This window comes from Athene cunicularia (assembly GCF_003259725.1).
Source record: "Athene cunicularia isolate RWA chromosome 7 unlocalized genomic scaffold, athCun1 chr7_part1, whole genome shotgun sequence".
Classification (NCBI taxonomy): domain Eukaryota; kingdom Metazoa; phylum Chordata; class Aves; order Strigiformes; family Strigidae; genus Athene; species Athene cunicularia.
Genome location: NW_020799107.1, coordinates 22,884,851 through 22,905,327, shown reverse-complemented (window position 1 = coordinate 22,905,327; position 20,477 = coordinate 22,884,851). Strand labels below are relative to the sequence as shown.

Sequence of the window (20,477 nt, the reverse complement as noted above, 5' to 3'; positions counted from 1 at the left end):
TCAGTTTTTAAAGACCACGGCAGAGGAGTCCCAAACCACCAAAGGTTTCCATAAATTTCTCAGCTTAACTCCCCCTGGATATCAGTCAGGTAGGTGGAGGCACGCTCTGCTCTGATCCCATCACAGCAAGTTTAATACACACCAGCAGAATCAGGCCCTCATGAAATGTAACATGAAGACTTGAAAAGCAGCCGTTAGTTCTCGAAAGATGTAAAATATATTTAACATTCTTTTTATATCCCCCGCCTGGTTTATGCACCTTTAGGATTCATGTTTCCTACCACATCTCCACAAGCGCAATACTCACAAGCTATCTTTTTATAAATGACAGCAGAGGTTCAGGTACACGTATAATTTCACAACTGATGCTATGTAAAGCAGTCATGAATTTGAATGAGAATTTCTTTACGGTTTTTTAAAGCAGATCCAATAAGAACCCAGGGTGAATCTGCAGGTTGTGGTGTTGGTGTTTTGTTTTCTTCCAAATAACTTTTCTATGGTCATAGTTTTCTCTAATAGAAATATTGTTGTTTCTTGTTCATCCCTGCCTCACCTAGGAAAAAAGATCCAAATTAATACTGACTCAGAGTGATTACCGTTATGCAGCCTTCAAATGGGAACAAAGGATGTAATGGACATGTTTGTACACAGGATGCCCGGTACTGAACTCTGTATCCCTCTTCCCTACAACACTGAAAATTAGTTTGAGAAAAAGCATTTACCACACCTCAGGAAAGACTGTTTTTCTTTTTTGTTCAAGACTTAATAAAACCTTTACCCATCTTTATATTTTTCTTTTGCTAAATAATTGTTGCATTCTGAGCCCCTTAAATCATTTTAGACTGTCAACTCTTCACAAACTGTTTCCACTCCAAATAATAGCTGCATTCTGCTTTACAAGAGCCCTGGCAATATGAATGTTCCCTCATCATCAATTTCTTCTTTTCTTTTCTTTTCTTTTCTTTTCTTTTCTTTTCTTTTCTTTTCTTTTCTTTTCTTTTCTTTTCTTTTCTTTTACTTAACACATTCAGCCAATTGGCCTGTATTGTGGTTGGTTTTTGTTTCCCCTTGGATCAGACTTTAAGAGGTCCTAAGATTTCATTTCATTAATCCTGTATCTTAGAATGGAAAGTGATTCATTTATATAATTAACCCTCTTGTAAAGACAAATGCTTCTTTTTTTTTTCCCTAGAAAAAAAAACTGAAGATGTGTGTTAGAACAGTCAACTTTCCAAACATGAAAGCTTCTCCTGTTTGTTTGATGTCTCAGTTCCTTGTTGGACTTTCTCAGACGAAATAGAAGACGTTCTCATTATCATGTTGAGATGTCAGCTCTGACAAAAAGGCTCCTGGGCTTTATGAATAAGTGCTGAGTGTCTAAACAGAGGGACTGCCCCATGAAAGTACCCCAGGGTCTGATTTGTGGTGATTCTCACAGATGCATAAAGGAGTTAGGTATCTGGGAGAAGAACCAAGGGGATTTTCCCCCGAGTAAGTTCTCTAAATATTGAGCTTTGCCCACTGTTCAAATCCTGCATGTCTCCTTCCACCTGTGATTAGTAAACATAGATCTTTCTTGAGCACAGAGCCCTTAATTAAAAAGGAAACAGGATCTGAGAAAAAAAATTATTCCTTTCTTCCTGAACTGAACAAGCAGAGGAAGACAAGGAACAGTATTGGGATCACCAATTTTTAAGGTGTCAGAGTACCTGGGAGCAGGATCACCACACCCCATTCCTTCCCAGACCTTGATGAGATGTTGAGGCTGTGCTATGCAGCTGGTCAGACTGGGCAATATCCATCAGGTAAGGATCTTTCCTTCCTTCAAAAGTCTGATTTTTAACTCATTATGGGTGAAGTAACTGAACTAAAACCATTAGCATTTCCACAATGAGAAAGCAATTATATGTGTCACATTCTGAGGGTTAGAGAAGTCCTAAGAAAAGCTGAAACACAAATATTAACAACCTTCAATTTACCAAGCGGCTGTAGAGTTGGGAAGGAAAGGGCGTCAGGAAGTCAGGAAGACTTTTGAAGTCAGGATTTATTTCTTAAAACACTTCCTATTTTACTTTATTTTCATTGTAATAATATTCTTTCAACTGCTATTACTTTCCATTAAGTATTTGCAGAAATATTTGAGGAGAAACTCATTTTGGTATTCTTAAAAATATGCCCATCCTTAGAGTATATTCTTTCGTACGTCTAACATTTTCCTATCTTCCCTTCTCCATTTCCTTCTTTCTCGCTCAATAGTCTACCTTCTTTCTTTCTCCATAGTCTACCTTCTTTTTATATTTATGACTGCTGTATAATGAGGAAAACAAATTCATGACATCAAATGATTCAAACCCCCATACATAAGAATCAAAACTGACTGCATAAAGCATAGAAATTAATATTTACAAAACCGTTTCATATAAACTGTGTATGGTGTCTATGTGGTTTCCTCAGAGCCTTAAAGCAGCATAGAAAGCAAAGACACAATGTAGATGATATTTGAGGGATTATTTTACTGTTGCACAGAAAACTAGAAGACAACTTAGTTTGTACAAAATGAGCTAGTACGCAGAGCTAATAGAAAAATAAATAATAAATGAAATGTTATTTCTCCCTCCCTAGTGAAAATATATTATGACTGAATACACATACAGATCTGCTCTGCTAAGTAATAAGGTGCCATTCTTCCCTGCAATAATTTTCAAGCTAATAATCTCAGTTTGAATACCCAATGTGCAAGCAAACATGTTGATTATATTAACATTTATGCTTATTCAACAAAAATAAAAATTATTTAGCTTTTGTCCTTGAAATAATTTTCCCCTGATGTTAAGATATGTTCAGCAACCAATACGCATCAAAATAAAAAACCCGGGATTTTCACTCCTTAATAAAGGATTTTTTTTCACCACAGGCCATCTCAAAATTCCAGCTATTTTCCAAAAAACCCTCAAGAATACACAAATCTTGAAATAATTTATTGGAAATAATTCTTATGATTCTGCAAGTATACTGAAGAAGAGCAGCATAATAATAATAATAATAATAATTATTATTATTATTAATAATAATAATAATAATAATAATAGATGTTGTCCTGTCAACTGTGGAACCTCAATTTTTTACATAGTTTATAGATCCAAACAATTAATCCAGAAGTATTTTTCCATTCTATTTATTGTACCTTAAAGCTTAACAAAGCTGCTAGTACTACTACCTGAATTGTTGAAACAGTTTTATAATATGAGTGCCATTATTGACCATCAAAGTATTTTGTTACACAGAAAGACTTTAAAAGTCTCTCCCTCTTTTATTGGAGAGCAGCAGATACAGGAAAATGTTTCAGATTAGACACATACTATCTGTACAATAGAGGCTTCTGGAAGCATTTGTCTCACAAACTAATTTCTATATTTGCAGAGAACCAGAAATTAAATCCAGGGTGATTACTTCACTATGGTCTGCTGAGTGCGGAAAAATATAACAACACAGAAACAGAAAGATCATTTTTCATTTACATTTATTTTCAGTACTAGTTTTGTCTTCTATTTGAAGGTTGACCTCATAATCTCCATTTGGGGGGTATTAAATGACTTGAGAAGGTTTCTCAGCTATGTAAGGGTATATTTCTCACACAGTTCAGAACTTTCATTACAAAATGATATTAATATTCAGACTAAACATTCCCTTCTGAGAGACAGCACATTGTTTCAGGGGATCTACAAGACAGAATTAGAGCACATCTGTTTGCTGGGGGGGTGTGTGTCTCAGAAATGCTACGAAACCATTCCTGTCCTTCCTTAGTCCCAATGCATGTTAACATTTTGAGCACTTCCACTGAATGTAAAGCTAGAGAGCTTGCTGTAGCTAAGTATTAGTGTTTGACCAGATGTGGTCCAGAGGTCCCTTCCAATTTCATCCATTGTGTGGTACTTCAGACTTAGATAATCTCTAAGAATAAACCATATCCACTGGTTTTCTGCAAGCAACAATGATCTAACAGAGGAGGAAGAGGGTTCATAGCCACACAAGTATCCTTCCTGATGTTCTGGGGGAACATGGAGAACTCCACCTGCCCTAGCTCACACTGTCTCCTGGGAAGCCCTGACCTAGGATGGTCTTTTAGTCATCAAAATCTGAAATCATATTTATGAAAGTAGGTGCTTCCTGGTAAGTATATTTTGGGAAGGCTGGGCCTGAAGTTTGGTTTTTTTTCATGCTTGAAGGAAAAGCTGAATATATTTGTGTGCTGGATGAGAAGGTTTTATGGACCATCTTTTATCTGCAGCAGTTACATATAGAGAAATGCATCAAAAGAGCACACAGCTCTCTGAGCTTTATGTCTGGGATTTGAACTTAATAGTAATTTGCATTCCTGTAGTGCCTAAGGATTCAACTAGTTTTAGAGACATGATTAAATCCAGGCTTGCAATCCCTTCTGAGCCAAAGACATTAACTGAAAAAAGCATGCAAGAGTATTCACCATGGCTAAAATCCCCTTGCATCATATGACTGCAGAAAATTATTGCTGGTTAGGGCAGGTCTAGGTTTTATTCCTTTCTTTATTCAAAAACATTTTAGTGATTTGGGTGCAGTACTCAGTGTGGCAAATAGTTTGATTACAGTTGCACACTGGTGGAAGGCACTGTTTTGGAACAACTTGTTCACTTTTACTATTAAAGAGGTAATGGAAAAGAGAGAGAATTCTGCTCTGTTTTTCACTGTCATTATTTTACAGAATCACAGAATCATCTAGGTTGGAAAAGGCCTTGAAGATCATTCAGTCCAACCATTAACCTAACACTGACAGTTCCCAGCTACACCAGGTCCCTCAGCGATATGTCAACTTGACTCTTGAACCCCTCCAGGGATGGGGACTCACTCCACCACCTCCCTGGGCAGCCCATTCCAATGCCTAACAACCTCTTCTGTAAAGAAATGCTTCCTAATATCCAGTCTAAACCTTCCCTGGCGCAACTTGAGGCCATTCCCTCTTGTCCTGTCACTTGTTACTTGGTTAAAGAGACTCATCCCCAGCTCTCTGCACCCTCCTTTCAGGTAGCTGTAGAGGGCGATGAGATCTCCCCTCAGCCTCCTCCAGACTAAACACCCCCAGTTCCTTAAGCTGCTCATCATAAGTGCTTTATCTCATTTTGGTAAAGAAATGAATCCATTTACAGCTAGGAAAGAAGACATACATTCCCAGATCTTCTGGCTTGAACTGGAAGAGCTTTATGCTTGTTCTCCCTTTGAACACAATGTTTCATACCACTTAATGGATATTTACGACAAAGTCCATGAATATTTAATAATTTGATTGTCCATGCTGATCAGATACCAACCCACCCCCCCTGACTGGAAAGATTCACTAACTATCACCCAAGTTTCATTTTTGCCACACACTTTTAGTTTGTTTTCCTGCATCAAATGGGAATTTGCTCTTGCTCAATTTGTGCAGTGTGCTCAGATGTTTTCAGATAAATCCTCTAATAATTTGATTAAGTAAATGCATAAACATATTGTGGGACCTGCAGGAATTTTATTCAGGAGCTCAGTGTTTCCCCAGCTTAAGGCAGTGCATAATTTCCAACCAGAAGCAGCAACATAGTCGCTGAGAAAGAGAGAGGCTCAGAGCCTGCATGCCTCCGAGATAATCAGGGTGAAGAAAGTATCTTCAAGCAGCTGTTGTTTCCTTGCTTGGCCACTCTTCCCAGGGCTGAGGATTGTGATTAAAATTACAATCACATGAGATTTTGCATTTTCCGCTGCAGCAGCATGAACCACACTGGGCAGCACCTCTGGGAGCAAGGGTATGTGATTTCCCCATCACAGAGGGACAGTGGAGCATCTTTCAGCCTACTCCATATTTGTTGAAAAGGTGTAAGTGCTGCAGAGAAGGTAGCATATACTGATGCAATAAGCAAGGCAGAAGAGGCTACAGGTAATCAAATCAAATCCTGCATATCTCAGTGCATCATACATGCTTCTTGTCAGGAGACAGCCTTCCCATCTCACAAACACTACACTGACTGAATCCTGGCAACACTTTTATGCAATATGGAGCTGTTATTCCTGTTTTATGATTACTATGTGAGTACTATGCATGTACTATGTAAGCCTCACAGAACATCAAATCCAGTTGCACTTGAAATTAGACTCACAATTGTTGTTTATTTTGGTTGAAAAGAATGGTAACTGGAATCGAATGCAGTTCTTCTGCATCTCAATCCACTGCCTACCAGATCATCTTTTTTAACATATCTTTTATTTTATCTCACACACACACAGAACTCACATCTGTAGCTTTCTCCAGGACTAAGTGACTGACACCAGAAGAGAAGGCACTGGTATATGTTGTTAGAGACATGCCATTTCAGATTAACTTTCTGGTATCTTGAGAACAAATCACTATCACAGGGAACTTTTTCTTTCACAAGGGAACAGTTTCATCTTCCATTTGTATACGAATCATGAAAGCAACATAAGTGAAGCAGGCCATATTTGGAGACTTCCACACCTTTATGTCACTTCTTTATCCTTGCTCTCTCTGTGATGCAATTGTAAATTATTCTCTTTCCCTTTTTCCCTGTTTGTAATTAGAGGGCAGAACAGATGGTACTATCTTACTTTAAAGCGATGTCTTTATTAAAACACTTCTCAATGTGCTGGTTAACAATCGTGCATAACAGCAAAGAAATTACTCTCATTATGCATAAATCTCAGAAGGTTTCAGGGTTCACAGTAGAGCGACATCAAGAATTCAGAAACTTTGTGAGACCCATACAAAATTCCAGAAGCCACCAACTGGACTGAATGGTGTCTCAGGAACATTGTCTCCCCATGAGGTCTTTGGAAACACTTTGCTGCCAACCACGTGCCTATAAAAATCAGGAGTCTGAATCTCTTTCTTCAGAGCTTCTCGCTTCCAAATTAGTAGTGGCTTAAGCCTTACATCTCTGAACAGAGGCAAAAAGGGAGCCATATTTACTATATAGTATTTGAAGCTTTACAGAGCAACTACCTAAAATCCGTCCCCATGTATCCCCAACTTTAAATCTCTGGTGATATGTACCATTCACTGTTTTCTTGACTTCTTTCTCTTCTACTACAGGTCTTTGCATCACATTACCTTCACCTGATCCTTGACACTCTTCTCCACATGTCCCTTTTGCCTCATGCACCCCCTGCAGCAGGCTCTCCTGTTGTCACCACTCTGTGATCATGCTGAGGCACCAGTCTCAACTTTCAGTGAGGCTGAACATTCTATCAGTCCCCTCCTCAGCTGGACAGGGAAGAGATAATATAATGAAAGCCTCATGGGTTGAGATAACAACAGGGAGAGATTACTGATCAATTACCATCATGGGCAAAACAGACTCAGATTTAGGAAAAATAATTAATTTAATTTATTGCAAATCAAATCAGAGGGTGATAATGAGAAAATAAAAATAAATCTTAAAACACTTTCCCCTCACCTTTCCTTTCTTCCTGGGCTTAACTTCATTCCTGACCTTCTCTACCTCCGCCCCCACAGTGGTGCAAGGGATGGGGACTGGGAGTTGCAGTCAGTTCATCACACATGGTCTCTGCTGATCCTTCCTCCTCAGGGGGAGGACTCCTCAACTCCTCACACTCTTCCACAGATCCAGCGTGGAGAACCCCCCATGGGAGACAGTCCTCCACGAACTTCCCAATGTGAATCCTTCTCACGGGCTACAGTTCTTCATAAACCGCTCCAGCGTGGGTCCCTTCCATGGGGTGAAGTCCCTCAGGAACCTGCTGCTCCAGCGTGGGTCCCCCACAGGGTCACAAGTGCTGCCAGCAAACCTGCTCCAGTGTGGGCTCCTCGGTGTCCACAGGTCCTGCCAGGAGCCTGCTCCAGCGTGGGCTTCCCACAGGGTCACAGCCCCTTCGGGCATCACCTGCTCTGGTGTGGGGTCCTCCCCGGGCTGCAGGGGGGTCTCTGCCCCACAGTTAACCTCCATGGGTGCAGGGCACAGCCTGGCTCACCACGGGCTGCACCAGGGGCTGCAGGGGAACCTCTGCTCTGGTGCCTGGAGCTACTCCCCCTCCTTCTTCTCTGCCCTTGGTGTCTGCAGAGTTTTTTCTCTCACACATTCTCAGTTCTCTAGGTGAAGTTGCCATTGCCCAACAACTTTTTTCCTTCTTAAATATGTTATCCCAGAGGCATTACCACCATTGTTAACGGGCTCGGCCTTGGCCAGCAGTGAATATGTCTTGGAGCCAGCTGGTGTTGACTCTATCAGACATAAGGGAAGCTTCTCGCAGCTTCTCACAGAAGGCCCCACTGTAGTCCCCCTGCTACCAAAACCTTGCCACTCAAACCCAATACAAGTCTCCACAACCTGAACCACAGGGTGGTAATAGTTTGCTTTAAACACATCACATTCTTTCTGAAATCCAGGGAAGTGGCTGTTATTTTTTTTAAGGCCAGCCCAATTTCTTTATACAGATAAAGAGCAGAGGAACAGAAGTCATCTTGATGTCCTTGGTTCTTTTACACTAGTGGCAGATGATAATCATTTTACACAGGTCAATGACAATCCAAAACCACCCAAACAATTTCCCCTTCCAATCATTATTATACTTATGAAAATATTTCTAAGAAAAGCCATATTGCACACTGTAAGAGCCCTCACTCTGAACACATGCCCAGATACACCTCACATTTCTTGCCCCAAGGCAGGCCAGAGATTAAGGAGGTCAAGTACCTCTGAAATACAGTGACAATGGACCAAATTGTTCACCCCTATGAAGACCCCAGTCATTCTGGAATCAGCAATTTAATCATGATGTATATTGTGCTCAGGAGAAGAAAGTTAAAGCTCAGAGCTGTCTTTTGTTTTGTAATATTAAAGCACAAGGACAGAGTACAGAGAAGGATGAAAAATAGTTCAGCTCCGAGAGGGTTCCTCTCTAGCCCAGAATACACCAATCAGTTTAACTGGGTGATACCTCCAAAACCCTCTTGCAGCAGGCTGAGCAGAGACTTCACTTGGCTTTTCCCAAGCACCTTCACTTCGGTTTTATTCCACCTGAAAAGTGCTGACCTTCTGATACTGTCCTTTAGGGACCAGCAACTCATTACTGGCATCCTTAGGCAAAAAGCCCCATGATTTACAAACACTAAGTACTGCTCCAGCTGTTTAACAGTGCTGAAAACCAGACCATAAAGATATCTTGGGGTATGTAGCATTCATTATCTTTATGAAACAGTAAGCAATACTGTGGACCCCAGAAAAAGCATACAAGTCTGAGTTCTTTTCATGCAAAAGAAGAATGAATTTTCCCGAGATTCTCATCTCTGAAATATTTTTCCTCATTGTCCTATCTAGATGTGGATTGCTTTTAGCTTTCTGTACTTGATACAATCTCTCCTCCTTAACTCAGACCTGTGAAGGTGACAGGATTTCAAGAACTAATTCAGGAATACAGTTAGGTTATATTTTGTGCATAATTTGATAGTAATTTGGTGATCAGTAGACACCAGTGTCTTAAATCCAGCTACTGACCACTAAGTGGTTTAATTTCTCAGCATACCTGAACTCTGCACAAGGCACATTTTCTTGTGTATCTTTAGAGCTCAGATTAATCACCTAAATCATCTAATGACAGTCAGTGCTGTAAACAGAAGATATATATTCTCAGACCTGTTAAACATGTTTATTATTAATAATAATAATAAAAAAAGTCAGAATTTACATATGGACATTGATTGTATCTTTCTTCTATGCTTTCCACTAGGTTTTTTAGCTAGAAAATTGTATTATACGGCTATGATGACAAAGGTTAAAATATCACCACCTTTTGCTCGGAATAAGAACATAAGTTTCAAGAATACATTTTAACAAGGCATATCCTAAGGGCTTGCTTAAACTTTGGCTTTTCATTCCAAAAACTTCAGGGTTATCTTTATCACCTCCCTGGTAAGCATTATTTTAACAAATGAAAAAGCTAAAAGGGATACTCTGAAGACTCATCTTCAAGACTTTAAAATAAAAGTTTGCCTCATTATTTCAATTTGCTGCTTTTTCCCAATTGATCAAACAGTCTATTGTTCCCTTCTCTCTCTCATAATTTTAAAAAAAAATTTTTTTAAGCATTCCTCTTTTCTTTCCTGTCACCTATTATTAGCTCATGAGTCAGGATTCACATTAACATGCAGCTGGCAAATGAACTAAAGCTGGTGTAGCACAAGAGAAGAAAGTGAACAGTTACACTGCTTCCAGAATTTCAGTGTCAATCTCTCTGACTGGTTCTCCGTTCTTTGGGATGCTAGACCCATAGCAATTGCTAAATCTTACTATAAAACTGGATGAATGTTTTGACCCAGCAAAACAGAACATGCCAATAGATGCATTAACACCGTGCTGCAATAAGGAGGTGGTCTAACAACCTGAACGGAATGTGAGAACTGGGTGTCAAAAAAGGAACAGCCACAGATGTTCAGTAAATATCTAAGTGCTTTCTTGGATGAGGGTCAAAGAACTGTATACATGGAATGAGGATGCACAATGGAAATCTGAATCAGTAGCCATGGAGAATGTGAAAGGAGCATTTGTAAAGCATTTATCACAGTGTTATGCGGAAGTATCTCTTAGGTGTTGTTTTTTTCCTTAAGTGTTCAGTGAGTAAGCAGGATTTTTTCTTCTACTGTTTCTTTTTTTTTTTTTTTTTAGTTCACAGTAGAGAACATTCATAAGTATACTAATTATGTTATTATAGTGTGATTTCAGTAAATCAATACAAACTCCTCCATTCATCACTGTGGATGTAATCCATTTTAAGATATTTAGTTGGACTGGACTACAGAAAGAATGAGTAGGGATAAGAAAATAACTACCATCCCTGCTCCTCAAAAACATTTAAACATGAAGAAAGATCTTTTATTGATCAGGTCATTTTGTTCTTCCCTCACTGCTCTGCTTTCTTGCATAGTGTAGCATGAGAAACACGAATTGCACAAATTAACTGAAGGGCATGATTCTAATTCTTCAGCTCTATGAAAGGAATCAAGTCTGTAGTCCCCACTAGGAAATCATAAGAATTTCCTCTACCCAGACAGTAACCAGTAATATGCTGTGATATTGAGAGTGATTGCTTTGGATACTCAAACCATTCAGGGTAAATATGAAATGACAACTAATTAAAGATAATTAAATTTTCAGATTAGATTGCTCATATTATTCAGGCAAGGAATTTCACTAAATCCATTTATTAGGGTAAGATTCTTTTATGCTGAGGCCTGAGAGAACAATACTCCTTTATTTTGGAAACTGAAGTCCAGCAAGCATGAGACAAGAATATAGTCATCTCCTGTATTTAATTGGACAGGCTTCCAGTGAAGTGGCAGAAGAGGGATGGAGAGATTTGCAGGAGGCAGGTGCTGGGAAGGACAACTGAATAAACTGATCTCTCAGCCTGGGGGTTTTCTGCATATGTACCAGAAACAGAAATACCTCATGAGGAACCGGCAAAATAAGACATCCTTATTTAAATGTAGCAAATAAACCCACTTTTTACTCCCCAATTTATTACAAAACAACATAGCTTCAAGCTATAAAATCTATGGTGTGACCAAAGACACAGCAGGGGAAGTAATTGTCATCATCCCAGGGCATTGTAGGAGATCTTATTAACAATTAATATCTCCTGAGCTCTTTTCCTCAGCTGTCCATAGTCCATCAGATATAGAATTTCACTTGGTGACCCCAGCTACTCACATCTTCCCATTTTTGTTAGTAATTCAGACAAAAACACTATGCAGAATAAATCTTGGTCTAAATACAGAGGTTTTCAGAAAAAAAAAAAAAAAAAGCGTTCTTCCCATTGTTCAGGTGGGAGCCTAAGGAAGAGAGGAAATCAAGGAATTTGTGCAATGTCATATCCCTAATTCTTGGTAAAGCTGAAAATGAACCCTGCTAACTGAACTTCACTTCAGCATTTCAGCATAGAAGCATTCATCTTCAATTAAATGATTTTGTAGCAATCTGCCCAGGCTAGTTTTTGAAGAAGAAACAAGCTCCTACTGTCATCCCATGCCTCTAGTGAATAAGACCACTAAGGTTTTCTTTAATGTTTTATGATGTCTTTATTTTATTGTGCATGTTTTATCTCTGTCTAATTGCATTTGTAAATTGCTTTATGCATCCCAAAGCACTTAGAAGACTGGAGATACCAATAAAGTATAGGAGAACAAACCAGGAGAAATAATTACTGAAATATAAGATTCAGTAACTTGGAAAAACTATATAGAGAAACTATTGAAGTGGAAGACGCACCCCTTGTACCTTTTTAGGATGTGTCATCAGAGAAGGGGCAAATTGGAAAAACTGCAAAGAAAATTTGGGTTTGATTCATCTTACTAGAAATGATATCACAGAACTTCTAGAGTCTTTGCTACAATACAGACACAGTTTTACGTACAATAAAGCTTGTAACTGTGGAGCATGCATTTGCTCTGCTAAACCACATAAAATGGGGGGATATCACAGCAGTAATCAGGCTAAAAACTACTGAGAACCATGAGATGAGGAGAGAGAAATATAGAAAAAGAGGGACTAGGAGAAATTGCTACTAAGGGAGGGAAAAAAGCATGCAATTGGTCTTCTATCTAATGAAGACTGACCTGACATTTGAGATAATAAAAAATGACAGCATGAGGTACCGCACATATTCATTTTTCAGCCTGCAACATTATCCTCATGACTTTTGCCATATTATGTTTACTAAGTAAGGTCAAGCTTGTCTGAGTACATGGAGGAGAGACAACCTGGGAACATAAGGCTTTACTGACAGTGGGGGCAGTCTGTAGCACTCTCCCCTCCAGGGGTAAACTGATCCAATCTCTTACAGTAGTGGTGCTGTTGGATGAGGTGGACTTCCAGTTGCGGATAAAAGAGAAAAGCTGTGTCTTAAAACCTCCAGGGTTCTCTGAGCAGGACAGATTCATACTGTGGTCAACTTCCCCTCTTGCTTGGATGCATGTAATCAGCTGAAACAAATAAAAGCTAGCTAATAAATGTTGTCCCCCTCTTCCTCTGAAAGCTTGGATTCCCCGCTGCTCGCCACCCCCCCAGCTCCTCTGCATTCCTTTGAGGGTTGGTATTTTATGTGAAACTGTGAAATATTCATTTATAGCAAAGCTGCAAGAACATACTCCATCTCTAAGCATAAACGATCCAGTTTTGGGAAGGGGCATGAAGGAGCAGAGAGGAGCAGAGAAAGGAAGGGCTCTGCAGGAGGCAGGCTCTAGGATCCCCTGTCGCTCACAGTCCACTGCTTTAGACCACACACTCCATATGGACCAGCAGCAAGAGCCAAGGTAAACATTCATGCAAATATCTGACGGGGAAGAATCTGTGTTGCTGCTGAATCATATCTTCAGATATAAGATATGAAATGTTAATTTTAGTTCAAAGAGGAAATATGAGTGGAGTATTTGTCATTCAAAAGGAGTCACTAGATTTTCTCAGTTTTTTTTCTTATTTTTTTAGATGATGAATTTTATTTTTATATATCTTAATTTAAATCTAAGTGGAAATAATGTTGTATTATACGGACATCCCTGAAAGCAGCCATCATAAGTCTTTATACGCATAGGGCAAAAAACTCAAGAACTTTATTTTAGAGTTAACAAGAGAGGTAATTTTGTAAAGATTTCATTCTGGAAGGTGTTTAGCACCATTAATTCTTACTAGTTTTAAAGAGAAAAGTAACATCTTCCCAACTGTTCTACAGTATTTGTCTAAAACCTGCAAAAATGCTTTCTGACAAGACTGAACTGTGGCACAATATACCCTGTTTTAGTGTGATCTCTACTTCATCTTGTGTCTGCTTACCACAAATCTCTCAAATTTGAGACTTTCAGAGGGAATTTACATTGACATCACCAGGATGATTAGAAAGTATCAGGACACAGAAGCAGTGTAATGAAATAAATGGTAGATCCTTTATCAGAGAAAGCAGAAGCCTTACAGCTGGACTTCTTAGAAGAAAGATTATAGGTCTTAAAATGGAAGTGGAAGATATTTTCAGGTCAAGAGGCCACCACCAACTCCTCAGAGAAGAATTTAGGGAAAAAAAGGAGGATTTTTTCAAGATGAATACAGGAACTCCTCAGTCCATGTTTCCCTGAGGAGCTTACAGTAGTCAAATGCTGTAGATGTGTCTAAACTGCAAGGCTGAGGGAAGATGTGAGGATTTGATTAAGTGTATTTTTTTATGCTTCTGCAAAGCGCATGTACAAAATGCCTTTCAGCCCTGAAGCATTTCATAGCCATTTTTGTAAGAACTGCAGGAGGCAAAAGGCCAGGGAGAATCAAACCCAATGTCTGTTGTTAAACACACTTTGAAGACTCTATTCTTTGAGATATTCAAAACTCAAATGGAGAAAGCCCTGACCAACCTGACCTAGTTGGACCTGTTTTGAGCTGAAGCAGGGTGAATAATACAACCTCCATATGTTCCCCCCCTACCTAAATTACTCCATGGTAATTAATTAACTGCATTTTGTCCTGAATGTTATTAATTTGGAGACAAAAAGTCTGAATTTCCAGCAATGTGCTTTTTTAAAAGTTATATCAGCAACATCATGGATAAAACAGAGTAGTCCTTTTTCTTTTTCCCATTAGATGCATACTACATGTCCCTATCTTCCCACAAAACCAAAACCACACATTTCTTAGGTTTGCTCAAGATCAAAAACAACAGTCTGAGACAAAACATTTCTGGTCATAGCTGTGGCAAAGTTGTGACAAGAGTTTAATTCAGTCATTCTGCTGAGGGTCAAACTGATGCCTGATGGATATGATCAAACCCAGACAGCTTTGGGGCAGCTATCACTGCATCTAGGTCTCAGGAACATTAACTAAAGTTCTGGTAAATTAGTGTAAGCCAGAGACAGGGACAGAACCCAAAGGCAGGAAAGCAGAGTGTCAGGGTGTCAGAGTCACCCAACTGGCTGATTATGACTGTTTCTGTCTCTGGCTGCTTCAAAAAAAGAGTTTCTTTTCATTGGAAAAAATACCCTGATAAGAATGATGCAGCAGTTGCTACATACAGAAAATCCTCTTCTGAGGCAATACTTAACCATTTGGTTTAGGAAGGAGGAAAAAAAAAACCTCCATAGAAACTCTGTTTATAGTTTCTTCTGTTTCATTCATAAAAAAAAAAAAAAAACAAAAAACCAAAACCAAAACCAACAAAAACCAAACCCCAAAAAACCCAAAGGAAGAAAAAATTAAGTTGATCCAGTCTGTTTTAAACACCAGAAGTGATTCTGATGCTGGGGTCTTCTGTGATAAGCTACCTGAAAAGGCTTTGCACTGGATTCAGCTAGCATCCCAGCTGTATGATTCTGTCTGTATCAAACTGAAAAAGCTTATTTAGTTTTCCCACATACATCAGAAATACTTCTTAATACAATAAAAGGTCAAATTAGCACTTATTTCAAGTCAATGACACTATTTTAAAGTTGCTTTAGATATGCCCTGATATGCTACAGTCAGAATAGAAACAGGCCCTTGACACTATTGCAACTCATCGACAATTACATTGTGGACTTTTAAGTTCAGTCGTGTCTAGAGTTTTCCAGAACTTACTGTCTTTATTTAAGACAATAAATCTTGCTGTGAAGAAATCTTGAAGCTTTGTTAGACACTGATATTTATTTTGGATCTGAATTTGAATCAAGCACTTTTCAGTTCCTTTAAATAACAGTTGACTGATTACAAGCCTAGGACTTTACCTCTGTTATTTATGGAGACTACGCTCTCTCAAACAACAAAGAAAAATTGCAAAGGTTAGTTACATAAACAGCAAGCAAACTTCCTTGTGGAAGATGTACACATTTCAAGTTTGAATTGTTTTGCTACCAACACATAATGCATAAAGTTGGTGCTAATACGTCAACTGGCAAAGGACCAAAACCTTGAGTTTGTAACAGCTAAAACCATACATCTAAAGATTGCAGTGATGGCTGGTCTTACCACGCTCTGAACAGTTGTAAATTCTGCTTGTTGAAATTTTCAGAGGTAGGCACTAGCATCAATGAGTACGATGATCTTGCAGACATTAACTGACATCATTAGAAAAGAAAAAAATCAGAGATTAGACTGGCCACATACTTTCAAATTGGTAACTTGATGGAGCAGTGCCTTTCACCTCTGCCTGCTATTCTAATCAGAATAAAATAATTTTATTTGTTATATATTATACAGTACTATCTTGTAAATCATTCAAATGAGAAAGAAGAGTGAAAAGGAGACAAATATGCAAATGGATTTCAAAGAATATCTCCTTAAGTGTTCTGGACCTGGTTTTATCTACTAATGTTTTGGCATTATTCTTAGATAAAAAGTAACTGCTTGATAGGTGAGATGTCTGTTTTACAAACAAAAAACCAAAGAAAACTCAACAAACCAACCTATATATCATTCTCTAGTCTGACAGACAAGAAAGAAAAGAGTCGGAACAAATATGAAAGATTCCAAATAGCTTTAGCACAAAACCTGCTGATGAAGTAGCTACCACTGCAAAATGGCCTGAACTGGGATAGCGTATACAACCCATCTCAGACCTCAGAGCAAGCAAGGAATCTCTAAAAGTAAAAATCTGCAAGTGCTGACATACTTTATAATCTGTACTTCAAGCAACTGGTGCCTTAGGATTTTTTTTTATGAAATCACCTCCTTTGATATCTCATTTAAACATTTATTTCATATTTAGCTTGGAGGAGCCCTTTAAAATCACCCACTCAGAGAAGCTCAGAATTGGATCAAAGAAATCATTCCTATCTGAAGATAACTACAGAAAATCCTTTCCCCTGGCAGATCATGTAAGGTCCTTTCCATTAGAAACTAGTGGCTTCATTGCTTCTGTGATTTATGGCATGTTAGAACCATCATCTATGGATTGGGGTTTTATCTTGAGCAAGATGTTTGTTAGAGCCTGAACACTCTTACAAAGGTTAGGGCCAAACGAATGCTCCCTTCAGAAGTAGTACCTTCTCTGAATTTCCCAGATAGAAATATGATCTGCACACTCACACACACAATTAATGCCAGTGCCTTTGGGAAATATCAGATTGATTACACCTATGTAAATTAACAGAAGAGTTCACATGAAGGCAATCTCCCACACTTTCATGAATTGTCAGACTTGCACACAACTAATTTGCATGTGCTTGGAGAAGTGTCAATGTACAACAGAAGCACTGGAGGCAGATGATGCATTGCTAGGCATCCAGGCACTTTAGACAAACCGTAATCTCTATCTTGGATGAAGCTCTGAAGCGGAAAACAGAGAATGAGGATAATGAATCTCGGACATCACATCTTCAAACCCATGCTGTAAACCTCAGATCCTGATCTCACCACTTTTTTTTTGTCTGCACCAAAATCCTCCTCCCTGTTTCCTCATCTAGTGAAATATGCACTACAGAGTACTGGAGAGACTGTGCTCTTCATTTGGTGTGCCCAAGCCCATGTCCACTATGGTCTGCAGTGTCCCTGTGGGCTGCAGCTTTTGCACTGTTTGGACTAGAACATGTGTCATTTTTGGATTTATTTGCTAGAAACCTAGGGAATTGTGGAGAATACCTGAAACAATTCACAAAGAGTGCTAAAAGCACATCCCTGGTTTTGCTCTAAAGAACAGGCATATCAGTGCATTTTCAGCAGCAGAATGCAACTGCCTCTTTTAACATGGGGCAACGTATTTCTTCTCCAACAGCTTCTCTGGATAAGCTGAATCCACACAATTTAACACTGAAAAATTATACTGCTTTCACCATTCCCTCCTGCAATGCCTCCTTTTCTTGATCCTCAAAACCAGTTGCAGGTATGCACCTGCTATAATTTTGGATCAATCACTTGGAAAGAAGTAAAACTTTTAATATGTGTAGATATTCTCCCATCTTTTAAGCCACTTAGCCACAGTTTTGCTGTCAAGATGCCACATGGGCTCTGATAAATGGAAAAAAATTCAGGTACTGGTGTGCAGTCCAGTCTCTGGACCATAAAAAACCCAGATAGTTTGATACCATCCTTCAGATGTAAACTTCTGGAATTCATCTTAGACTTCTCACTGTTTTTACAATTAGTCCTATGTTTTATTTTTGCCTACTCTAAAGATCTCCATTATTAAAATGCCATCATAAGGTTTATTAGTTAACTTTTTCTGTCTATATGAGTGAAAGGCATTTGGAAAAGCAATAAATTCTTAGGTCATGTGGAAAACCAAATAACCCTTATTCAAATACCAGAGGTTACAAACAGATATTAAGCATGTACACATTCAGAAGGAGATGACCAGAGTTAATATTATGGTCTGATATATCAAAATCCTTAGGCACAGCAAAGTAATAATGATTCCACAGAGCAAGTGGCAATATTTTAGAAAAAAAGAAAGAAAAAAAAATAATCAAAAGTCATGCTCATTTTGAATTCCAGAAAACTTTTTAATCATGCTGATCTCTGTTTCCTAACTAAATAGACTTCTAGGGATTTCAAGATTCATAGACAAGATGGAATTGTTTCACATCTCCCAGTGACATAGAGAGCTTTGGTACCACTGCAAAGGGTTGAAGGGACAAGGGGCAATAACAGCTTTGACTTTCATCTTCTGCCATTACCAGAGGACAAGTCTAGCACATGGTCAATAATTTACCTTGGCTAAAATCAGATCTAGGGAAGCCAGAGGACTCCTGTGGTGCTTAAGTTTCATCACTTTCTCAATAATTTCTTTTGATAATGAAAGACTAAAGACTGTATGATAATTGACAAGATAGTCCCTGACACATTACTTTCCTAACAAATCAATCATTTCATTGTAGCACTTTCACTGAAGTTACCTTTTGAAAACTGAAGGTATCTTAACAATCACCTTCCCTAAATTTAGAGCAATAACAAAGAATACCATAAGCAACTTGGAAACAGAGCAGGATTTGCACATTTTCTTTCTATAGGCATATATTTCCAGCTAGATATAATGGAAATAATAAACATAATTAGTTTAAGAAAGTTGTTATTCATAATAAATCAGAAACTCTTCAGGACAGGGAAGCTCTTGAAACACTTTTTGGTCTTAGCCAGAGAAACATAAACATTTACAGGCACGAAGACAAAACTTGAGCTTTCTTGAATGAGCAACAAGCTGAAGGAAGTTCACTTGCTTACAGTAGGTGCTAAGTAAATATGGTGAATATTACAGTCTTTGATGATAAAATCACAAACTGAGTACCTGCTGCTGTTGTATTATGTTATTGATGCTTTACAGTTCACACAGAGAGCAGCTCTTATTACTGAGGGGATGTTGTTTTCAACTGGACGGTACAAAACAGCATGTCAATGCAAAAGTCCTGAAGTTTCAGACATAGATTCTGCAATGTTATGGGCTAATCTTATCCCACTGAATTATACTGATTTCAACTGAGTGATTATTTGATTCATACAGGATACCAGCTGAACTTTCGGAAAGTGCAATTTCTTAAATAAGAAACATTTGTTTGTATTATCTTTATTGATCTTTCATTAGATCCATAGTGGTGATACAGACCATTCAATAACACTGAAAACCTAATTAGATCCATAGTGGTGATACAGACCATTCAATAACACTGAAAACCTAATTCTATCTGGTTTTGCTATTGCACATATTCACTCACGTATTTCTTCAGGTTATGAAAATCATCTCCACTTCTGAAACCATCCGTCTTCCATCGTCACAGGCTAACTGCCTTGCCAACTTTAATATCTGGTCTTTCTCTACTGTTGCAAGTCATTAATCAGTTACTTCCATCATTGTAACCAATGGCGACCCTATCTATAATCATCTTCTATGACTCTTTGAGAGCTTACTATCCACTAGTGTCAGTGCCACTTAGACAGGTTATAAAAATGTGCCAGCCTAAATGCCACACATGCATTAATCACTTGGTAAGCTTTTGCTGTTACAGTTTGCTGAATTCTAGTTGCAGCAATGCATCTTTTACACAGAGCAGTATTAATTGTAATAACAGTAAGACACGGCTCCAGAAGAGCTGTGATAAAGGAAATGAAAAGATAATTAAGATTGCAGTTCTATATCACTTTTTCCTCAGCAGCCTGAATGCAATGAATATTCCCCTTGCTATTCTTGCTGTGCAAGAGAAGAGAAAGACAAACAAACATTTAATCTTGATAGATCAAGCTGGTGATAGGTTCATAGATTTGAGGCTAGGAGGGATCATTAGTTCATCAAGTTTTCCTTCCCATCTAACATGGCAGAGAATGTTACCTTTTTCTGCTATGCTGAGCTGGAAAGGAAAAAAAGGACCCTAATGTTTAACTAAAACTTTTTATGAAGAGACATCCGGTCTTGACTTGAAGGAGGATTACTAGCTTTGCTGAGGAACAAATAAACCCAGGACAACTAAAAATGAAATTTTGGCCCATGACACAGAATACGCCAGGACC

General features: G+C 38.5%; 1 long non-coding RNA gene across 1 annotated transcript in view; it reads left to right on the top strand.

The window, feature by feature from the left end:
• The first annotated feature begins 1,666 nt into the window (after window positions 1-1,666).
• The window catches only part of LOC113482257, a 65,562-nt gene continuing 46,751 nt past the window's right edge, over window positions 1,667-20,477 (top strand). The window contains exon 1 of the long non-coding RNA XR_003398807.1: window positions 1,667-1,805. This is a non-coding gene — a long non-coding RNA (uncharacterized LOC113482257). The remainder of the gene's footprint in view (window positions 1,806-20,477) is intronic.